Source organism: Anas platyrhynchos, chromosome 7 (assembly GCF_047663525.1).
Source record: "Anas platyrhynchos isolate ZD024472 breed Pekin duck chromosome 7, IASCAAS_PekinDuck_T2T, whole genome shotgun sequence".
Taxonomy (NCBI): Eukaryota; Metazoa; Chordata; class Aves; order Anseriformes; family Anatidae; genus Anas; species Anas platyrhynchos.
The window spans coordinates 14,786,356-14,797,012 of record NC_092593.1 but is presented as its reverse complement, the minus strand read 5'-3'; positions in this window follow the sequence as shown (position 1 = coordinate 14,797,012).

Sequence of the window (10,657 nt, the reverse complement as noted above, 5' to 3'; positions counted from 1 at the left end):
ATGGGTCTCAGCTAACAATTACCCCAAAGGACTCAGTATCTCTGACATATACTTATTTTTTTAATGTTCTCACACTGTGCTTTGCACCAATGCCCCGTCTTGTGCTCACTGGAACAAGCTCAGCGTAGGGGAAGTGGATTTCCAGAATCAAACCCAGGGCCGGAGGCGGGCGATATTATTTTAACCTACCTCCTTGTTCCTTCAGGACCGTGCCAGAAGCAGTCTGGCAGTTCTCAGCACTCGCTTCTGGAGGCAGAGCGAGTCTCTGCAACCACAGCTGGAACAGCCTTTTTCACCTTCTACCCTAGGACCAAACAACCTTCCCCCAGGCCTCATCAGAGCCAGCCAATTGTGAAATGGCTGTGCAAGAGGGGTACGAAAGGCAGGAGGAACTTGGACGCTATTCCAGCCTTAATGTAATAACAGAGGTGCTACCGAGGAGTGATGTATTCTGTGTCCCTCAGTCCCTCCAAGATCCCAATTAATACGATTCCATTAACTTCAGAAGGTGTGCTAAGTAGTAATGCTCTGGGCCATTAATTCCAACAACGTCAGCATGCTCTTGCTATGACATTTGCCTTAATTAGTACCATAACCCACTACTTGACTGCAAGCCTTGCAGGTAATAACTCATACGCCAGGCCCCCATAAACAGAACTTTGGGTGCTCTCTTCTAGAAGCTGTAACCAACCTGTACGTGTTTAAAAGAGGTAGACAGTGGGGCATGGGGTTTGCAATGCAGTAAGAGAAAAGAAAGGGGTTGAAAAGGATGCTGCTGAAGTTATTGTAACTCTTTGGGCCTTGGTTCCCCCCTAGGGGTCTGCAAGGCTTCAGAACTGACTGTTTGTGATGTTCTTCAGAGATCACCAAACAGCAATAGGCTAGAGGAAGTGTCCTTGGATGGCATCAGTTTGTAGTAAGCTCTAGGCAGCTTGTAAAATCTTCAGATGGATTAGATTCGGCTGAGAAGGATTTGGTCCCTTGAAAATGAGAAGCGAGGTCCTTATCCACCCTGTAAACAGTCCCTGAACTAGTCCGACTCTCTGCTGCCAGAAATCAGTATGAGGCATCTTGCTTTGTTTCTCCCTCGGTGATAACAAGGCTGTCCTTGGGGAGAGGAGGGGAGTGGAGGGGGGCAGGATTTGTAATTTAGAATGGGGCAAGAACACTTAGTGGCAGAGAGAAGCAGCTCTCAAGGAAACTGAAGTACGTTGTGCCTCTTAGAAGTAATCTCTTTTCAGATGACAACGTATTTCCCAATTCCTAATGAAGCAGGCTGCAAAGCTCCCTTGAGATGTGTTTTTTGAACACGTTTTATCTCCAAGGAAAGCCAGATGTGCAGGGAAGGAAAGGAGCCTATCCAGATCGCCTATTTTTCAGGGACAGAGCTCAGACTTGTGTTTTAAATAGGGGACAATTACCTGTTCCAGATTATCTATAGCTTTGCAGGTGAAAGGTATGACATACACCTTGGAGAAGAGCACACAGGGATCTTCTGTGGTCACAATTGCAAGAGTAATAAGCATGAGCCCCCCACCCAAAAGAAACTATTTGGGCACTCTGCTGGCTGACACAGACAAAGGGCTTGGAAGGACAGAAAGCAGAATGCAGTGAGGACCACCAGATCTGTTTGCTTTCCAACACAGCTTCTAAAACTTGACTACTTGACTGCAAGAAGTAATTAGCACTGACAACAGTCAGCAAAGCAAATGTCATTCTAAGAAACATTTTCTGGACAAGCCAACCACAAGTAGCATGGAAAAGAACTGGTGATGCCCTGAAATATCCATGCTCTTGAGGTTGGTACATTTTGGCCAGAAGCCTCCCAAGAACACGCAGCCTTGTTACAGGGTCAGATCTCCAGCAAGGCACTCTCAAAAGGTATCAGCATGGGATAGCAGTGATGCTAGTGGGCACGGACCAGTCATGCAGAAAAATACAGGTTGCTGGAAGGACACTGAATATCGAATAAAGGCAGGAAATGTAAGCAAAGATGTCATCTCCTTCAGACCGGTCCGTTTGGGATCAGCCCTAAAAAGCAAGAGATTCTGATGCACAGAGTGTCTTCTAAATGTTATCTCATTCTCCACCTAGGCACGACAAACAGATGTTCCCAGTAACAACACCTCTTGCAGCTAAATGAGATAACACAGTTGGCTGAGATGTGCCAGAAATGTTGTTCCCAGCCCATTCATTCCTTGTCTTTCCAGCTGAGACTGACAAGAAGAAAGGCGCTGACTGCCAGTTAGAGTTTCTGAAGGCAACGCTACTCCAGAAAGAATTCAGATGAGACGAAACCACTCATTTCCCCCAGGACTTCATTTTCATCAGCAGGGAAGAAAATGTAATACATCCCTGCAGGCCCTTGACACTGAAGTCTGCGGGCCTCGATCTGATCTCTATTATACTCATGTAAATCAAGGCCCGCTTGTACCACAGAGCCGGTGACACTTCACCACTTCAATATTAACAAGGCCCCAGATATCACTCTCTCTGTCATGCAGTCTGAAAGGAGGTGGAAGATGTCTTGATTGCGATTCACTGCCCTTAATTTCCACGTGTGAGTTGGCCAATTGCTGAAAGAAAGGAGAGAAAGTGCTGAGGCCAAAGGGGAGGTCCGTGCTGGTGCAGTAGCTGGAGCTGGTCTCCTCTGTGCCAGGACAGCGCAGAGTCACTGGGGGAAGATGTTAACCGAGGGGAGGAAGGGCAGCAGTCCCCACGAGGGCAGCATCACCCACCAGACTGACATCCACCCATACCCACACCTATCCTCTGCCCCCTGGACTCTCAGAGTCCCGGTGTGCTTGATGCTAGAAAGAGCTCTGAGTGAGGTTTAAGCCACAGGATTTCCAAACAGCTCCCGCACACTTCAGGAAGGCTGAGGCTGGTCTTTGTGGCTTGACTCTTACTGCCAAAGAGTTTTTCCTCAGAGGCTAGTCCAAGTCTGGGGACGGTGCAGCCTGCAGGACCGAAAAGCCCTAACAAACTGCCCCAGCTCTGCCCCCAGGGGCAAGGCCCGCTTCCTCACAAGGCAGGTCCCTGAATGCTGCTCATGTTTAAAGGGAAATGGCTGTGCTGTCTTTTTGAAGTTCTCCTTCCACTGTCTTCCTCTGAGGAGAGGAGAAAAGCATGAGAGGAGCTGGGTGTCCTCACTCAGTGCTGGGCTGAAAGGCAGGCTGCTAACAGCACCACCAGCAGGACAGATGCTCGATGGCCTGTTAGAAGGACCTGCAGCAAACCCACACCGAAGCTCAGTAGCTGTTCCTGGTCAAAACCACCCGCAGGAGCCAGGAAACTCTGCCTGGGTTCTCAGGAGGGTGGCAGTGGCCCCATTATACAAATCTGCACATTGCTCTGGGAACAGCCTATCTGCTAAAAAGAGTCACTGAACAGAGGAGCCTCTTGTTTCAGACACACATTGCCGGCTCGGGAAGATGTCAGCTCACATAAATTAGTCACTATAAAATGGAGAACCCAAGACTGGGAAAAAATGGGAGGAAATAATATGAGAGGCTTTTCTTGGTTCATGACTGGAACAGCTACTGTCATTTAAATTTTATTAGGAAAGATTAAAAGGAGCCTTGGAGTGAAGCTGCTGTGATGAAGTGGTCCCAGGGTCTCTATAACTGTGATTGGCACCATACTGATGTGTCAGCCTGACAAAGTTATGGCAGTTATTACGCTGGCCCTAAAACAGACCCTTCCACTTGAGGCGAAATAATAAAAAATGAGGGAGAAATCTCCAGAACGCAGGAAGACTCAATCCAGTTGGGCAGAGATATACACATTTACCTCAGCCTTATTTTTTTTTCAGAGGTGATATGAAGTAGACAATCAATAGTGGCAGATCTGTGCAGAGCTGCCTCTTCCTGGATATGTTGGAGCCTGCCCCGTGGGCTTGGTGTGTGCCTGGTCCATACCTGCCCTCCCCTACAGCCGTGGGGTTCCTGGGACGCAGGAGGGAGCAGGCTGAGAAGCCTCTGGTCAGCTCAAAGCAGTGGCTGCCTTGCTCATCCTGGCTGTTTGTGCCCCAAAAATGGCGCTGCACCAAGCTCTGCTGCTGGCTAAGCAGCGCCTCTGGTTTTACACCCACCTTTACCCTCAGCCATCAGTAAGGGAGCTGCCAAGGGTCTGGTGCCGCCACTCTGAACCTCTCTGGAGCGAGCTGTCACCTGCAAGTCACAAATGCCCACCCCTGTTTGACCAGCCCTGGCAGTGCAGCTGTAAAAATCCCAGCTTCTGCAAGCTGCTGCCTTTGAAAGCTCTGCCTGCCCTCGAGATATCTTCTGACGCACGCAACCTCCTCGCTGACCATATTACAGCACACACCCGAGCCTTATCTCTGGCCCCAAGAGACATGGTCTGCATAAGCACAGCCAACAAACAGGAGCATAATGAGCCCTCCTCACCACCCCAAAGCTGAAGGTGAGATGCCTTTTTAATAATAGGGTATTTGGGAGGATTTATAGGCGCTGGCTGTTTCAATACACAAATGACAGTATCAATCAGAGCCAGACAGCAGAGGAGGAAAGCAATATACCTGCTAGGTGAGGGGAATGCTGATGTGAGACGCAGGCGGCAGGGGCTGTGGCCAGCAGGAGCTGAGGCTGGTGTCTGTCCCTCCCTGCCTGGCAAGAGAGGTTGTAGCTAGCAATAAACCTGAACGAAAAATTGCATTCTGCATCCTAAAAATGTTTGGGTTGTACCTGAGGACCAACTGAGGCTGGAAGAGCAGAGGAAGTCTGGTTGCAACATTCTTTAAAGACACCTCAAGGAAAGAAGAGTGATTTGAGGCAACTGGTGATGTGTGAGCAGGTGACAATCCCCCGTGGCTGCATGCATGTCCTGTACAGTGCTGCACACGAGCTCAGGCAGCCTGGGGCAGTGCCTGAGCTGACAATCGAGCCAACTGGAAGCCACAGGACATCTGTGCTGGTCCGCCAGCCTTTGTGTCCTGCACACAGGAGGGGAATAGCTGTAACACCAGCTCAGGGCAGAGGCTGTTCTGACAAGGGCCTCAAGGTTAGAGACACTGTTTGTTTTCACAGTGCTTGATCGGCAAAGCCAAAGCAGAACAGGAGCCTTCCTATCCAGCAGGATTATTTTAATTCAGATTCACCCAGAGAGAATTGTTTAATTTGAGCGGGTCAGGGGTTCAGCTCTACTCTATGCTTGCCTAGCTATTGAACGGATAATAAATACCAAATACAGTTTGAAAGGACAAGTTGCATTCATGTATTTTCAAAGATTTTCAGCAAGTCTTCTGGGCAATGCTCCTAGTTTAGAGCTTACCTGGAGACTAGAGAAAGCTATTAAGTTGTGGGTTTAATTGTCTTCCTCCATTAACTGTGAACACCCTGCACAGTATCCTTTGCGTACCACTCCTGTGGCCGCTCTGCTGAAACAAGTGCTGGTAGGGAGTGGGCTCCCAACACACCGACTCTGTTGTGACTTTGAAAAAAAAACATTTTAGAATAAAACCCAGGCCCTCTCAACTGCTTTCTGAAAAAAAAAAAAAAAAAAAAAAAAACGTATGTGTACCCTGGTGGCTAGGGGCTATCAGCTGAGAGAGACTCTTCAATCCAGGCTGACCTCACAGGTCTCCTGCATGCCACCGCCTGCTGGAGCCTCTTCACACTCCTTAAATATCACCACATCAGCTGAACAGTGACCTGAACCCAGCCCTCTCAGGGCTACCAAGTACAGCTTTTCTACAAAGCGAAACAGCTCCAGTAGGACAAGTTGATAAAACCCGCCCCAAAATTGCTGTGAACCCAGTGCATGACGTAAGGACACATTCATCCCAGCTCACGTTCAGCAATCTCCCACATTTCCTGATGCCCAGAGGAGTGCTGTAACCCCCATGCTATTCACTGTAACACAGCACGCAATTGTTTCTCTGCATGTCTCTGATCCAAGCAGAGTTTAATCAAAACCACCTCTCCTTTTTAGAAGTATTTTCTGAGCAAAACTATTTCATCAAAATATTTTCAGCCCCTTCAAGTGCAGCAGCTCAAACCCATTTGCTGCATTGTGCATACTCTGCAATTTAGCAGATCAACAGGCAATCTCTGCCTTTGTCGCTAGCTACAGTGAGACCCTTTGCTGCTGCAGACTCCCTTCTTTCTGTGTCCCTTTAGCAACATTTCTGCCTCCAGCTTCTCTTTGCTTCCATTGTAGATTCACTCACACTCAGGAGCAAAGTCAGCGTCTCATTCACAGGACAGATGAGGGAGAACAAAAAGAGGGCTGAAAACACACCTCTCTTGTAGAAGGGAAAGCTGAAGTCTCTGTCATTCTGCCGGGCAAACAAAGAAAGCACCAAAGGAACTAACTTTCCTTTGGTAACAGCCTCAGTGAAATACAGCTCCAAGCTGGGACATGGGGAGCACACTGTGAGCAACTGGGTTAACAGAGCCAGCTCCCAAACGGTGCAGGGCTGCACATGTCCCCTGGCGCTCTGTGAATTGCACCTGATGAATTCCTTCCATGGTTCCCCTCCTTTCTCCCAGCAAGGTGAGAGCACCTGTCCAGCACCCCCCGTGTAACCAGCACAAACCTTGCCAGAGCTCATCTCTGAGATTTAGCTGTGCTTTCAGTGCCACTGCATGGCCAGCCAGGGGACTGGCATTAGCTCCACTAACTTTGCATCCACCCACTGCAAGATGTTACAGATGTGCAGCCCAGCTCGCAGAGCTCATCGTGAGTCACTGCTGCGTCAGGGACACAGAGGAGCACAGTCTAGCAGGCAGCAGAGACTCCTTCTCCACGGACGTCCGCAGTCTGATGGATGAGCCAGGCTCTGAAGATGAGGTTACTCATGTTTTCCAGACATTTGGTCACTCCTGGCCCTAAATAATTAAGTCCTTACAGAGAGATACCTCAGTTTCCCCATCAGCACAGTCAAACACAAATTACTGTAGTCACCACTCTCCCTCTGTTTCAAGAAAAAGAAAAAAGAAAGAAAGAAAGAAAAAAAAAAAAAAAACTTGTACTATTTCCCAGCATAAAGACCTTACAGTCACCTCACAGATCTTGGGAAAGAGCTGCAGCAATTTCTCCCTCTTCCTCCAGGGCTTTAGGGCTCATTACCAAACTAACAGATAGACTGGGTTCGCACATTAGGAGCTTTTCCATAAGACAATCTATCTGCAATTCAAACAGTTTAGAGCACAGCATGAACAGAACACAATTTATCTTAATTGAAAATGGCTCCAATCTGGCACTGTTTGTCTTAGAAAGTGGGTCTCCCTCCCAGGGTTATTCAAGTTACACAAAGCTCTGTGTCACCGCAGGTGTGTGCAGCCTGATGCTGAGCACTTTCTACTCGAGGGGAAAAGCAAGGCACACAGCCCTTCTGAAGGGTCACTTGTAGGACACCACCAAGTCCCTTCTCCTGAGCAGCTGGAAGACAGAGGCACCAGCTTTGACCAGTTCTCTGGCTAGAACATGCTCCTCCTCTGCGCTCCTAATGCCAAGGCGCAAGACAAATTCTTCCTCTTTGGTGAGAGCAGCAGCAAACTGTAACTCTGAGATAAGGGAAGCATCAGAGACTCCTGTCATCAGCCCAGGTTTATCATGCTGAAGACCCAGAGGCTTTGGATGATGGCAGTACGAAAGATCATAGCAAGCCGTAAAACATCCTGACCCCGGATAATTGAAGGATTTTTTTCAGGATTTTTCTGTCAACTCCAAGACTTCTCCCCTGCCCAAGTCACATTAAATGCCTTGTTTCCCTCCCTATAATTTATAATGTTTTTAAATAAATATCACTTTCTAAAAAATGTGTCACATTTTATTCTGAGCTTGTCAAAGCAAAACATTTCCTGAAAAATTTCTCCCTATTCATTTTTGGCCCAAACAATTCACTGAACTTAGGCAGGTTCCCAAATTTTTTTCCATAAAACTATTTTTCAGTGAATTAACTATTCCTCAAAAGGCATTTCCCCCTCTGCTGATGGAGTCTACCATTTTCTTCTTTGATGTGGCAAATAATAAAAGACAATTAAGTGAGAACAAAACACTCCTTTACCACTACACAAGCAGTTCCACTGCCGACCACTTTTTCATGTTAGGCACAGGCTCCTCTGGCTTTCAGAGACCCAAAGGTTCTCCAGAGAGAGGAAATTACTTGCCTACAGCCACACGGAGTCAATGGCAAGGCAAGAGAGATCTCTTGCATTGCAACACTTTGCTTGAACCGCAAGACGCCCTTGAGAGGAAGAGATTTATTTCTACAGTTTCCTGATTTGCAACAGAAGTACCACCACAGGGGTTAGCGAGGAACAATCATTAGCAGAAATACCAGAGCCTTGCCTAAAAGCACCAGTTACGACAAGTGCTCTGTGCAAGATGTCAGTCCTGCACCTGGTGGGAGACAGGCCTTGGCACGGAGGGCTTGCAGTCTGCGAAGATGAGTGAAGGATGCAAGGGGAAGCATTAGCCCCCTTTGAACGCGGACAGATGCACTGATTCTGGGGCTGCACAGCATCCACAGCATTCATTCCACATTCCCACAGCAGCAGCCCAGCAGTTTATCTAGGCCAGACTTTCTCCCCTACTATATATTAGCTGGGAAACTGCACTTCATCTGTGCAAATCTCCCACTTCTCCCTAGCTACCGCTGAGACTCCCATTAATGCATCACTCCGTGCAAACTGCCTCCTTCCGTGCAGACTGGCAACGATCGGGGTGAGGTTGTGTGGAGGATATTTCTTTTTAACCCATCAAATAAAAAACAAAGAAAGCTCTATAGGCTAACCATGACGGGACACAGTACATCATGTCTGTTTCTAACTCCTACAGCTCTTTGAAATCTCATCATAATTGTTCAGCCTCGTTCCCCAGAAGCACAACACCAGTCAATGCTCAGCAATGACTGAACGTTATGAGCCCTGCCTCGGTGGGGACCTCAGTTCAGGCTGCTGTCACGTGGAAATCTCACCAGAATGTGCCCAGATGGACAGACGGCCACCAAACTCCAGCCAGCCTGGCACAAACCCATTCCCACCTGGAAACATGGCAGAGCTGGCACAGAGCTGCCCCGCTCCTGCTCATGCTCAAAGTACCTCTGTCTGGCTTTTTGCCACTGTGCTGCGCAGACATATAACTTACAGATGACCTTCCATGCTGTGTTAATGCTGATAGCTTTTGGCAGCAGTGTTAAATTGGGCACCCAGATGCCTAATAAGTTTGTTCCCTCATTGGGTTTCGTTGGTCCAATGCACAAGGACAAACAGAGCTTTTTCCCCTTCCCTTCCACCTTTCCTTAGCTGTAACGGATAACAACCTATTATCGTTATTTCTCTAGACTCCGATTAGAAACACAAATAAGATTGGTATGTTTTCTGAACTGCTTTTTTTGTAATTAACATTCTGCTGGACATTCCAAGCCCGAGGAGTTCCAAGGACACGGGGACGACACAGCACCGCAGCTGCACATGAAACCTCACCACACGAGCGCCAGCACGTAGCCAGCAAGCACGATGTATCACTCTGCCCCTGAACTCTTTGAGGAACACAACACTACAAAGGATAAAATCCCGAGTTATGGAGCTGTCAACGACACTTCCCCGTGGCTCCTCGGTCCCGTTTTCTTCCCCCTCCTCAGAGCCCAGAAGATGGCGCCGGCCCCTCAGCCATCGCCGCCCGCAGCGCAGAGGGAGCCACGGGGCGGGCACCTGCGAGGCGCTGAAATAACATACGACGGAGGAAAGCTCCTTGTCCCCCGGGGCAGCGGTTAAAATAAAGCAGCCCCTTGCCATGCCTGCGGGGGAACAGGAGCCATCGCCCACGCTGCTTTTCTTGCAGGTCCCCCGGGTGAGATGCGCCCGTGAGTGCCAGCCGCCTGCATAAACGTGAACCCGCTGACACCCCGGGAGGGCCCGGTGGGGATGCTTATCATTTCAATTTTACATAAAAACGTGCTGGTTGGCACTTGAGGCGCTGTGTCAGCCCCGAGGTGGCCGCCTCCAGCCTGGCCTTGGCTCAGCAGCACTCCCCCAGGCCCAGCCAGCAGCCAGGCAGAGCCTCACCCAGGCCCCCATGCAGGAGGAGGTGAAAGAGGTGCATACAGAGCCACCCCCTTGAGGAAAATGCCAGTTTTTCTATTATGACAGCCTTCAGCTGGCAGGATTAAAGCATGACCTAAAGAGATCAGGATGTTCGCCAGCTACGGAACAAGTTTTCTGGCACCAGATGGAACAGTTCAGGGAACCAGCAGTGAGACAGCCTACAAACGCCTAGGTCTGGATCTGAGACTGGGCAAATTTATCTTTGCTTTGGATCTGGCTGCAAATGAGTAACACACTTTCCATGGCACTGTCCTCAGTCATCACCACCTCGAAATTGCCACTGAGTGATTGCCAAACAGAAACACTGCAAATTTGAGTTGCCAAGTTAGCCAAAACCAGGCTGGTGCTTTCAGGCTGTGACAGGAGCTATGTCAAGGAACAGTTGATATGACAGCAGGGATTAGGTGCTTGCGACAGACCTCAGGAAACACAGGAGAAGACATCCACTTGCTAACAACACAAATGCAGCATAAAGGGTTTGTTGTTGTTGTTGTTGTTTTTCTACATGACTGGTTCTTTGGAAGTGTTTTTCTTTCACAGCTGCTCTTGGGAAGGTGATCCTTGGGACTCATGGCAGTCTCTGG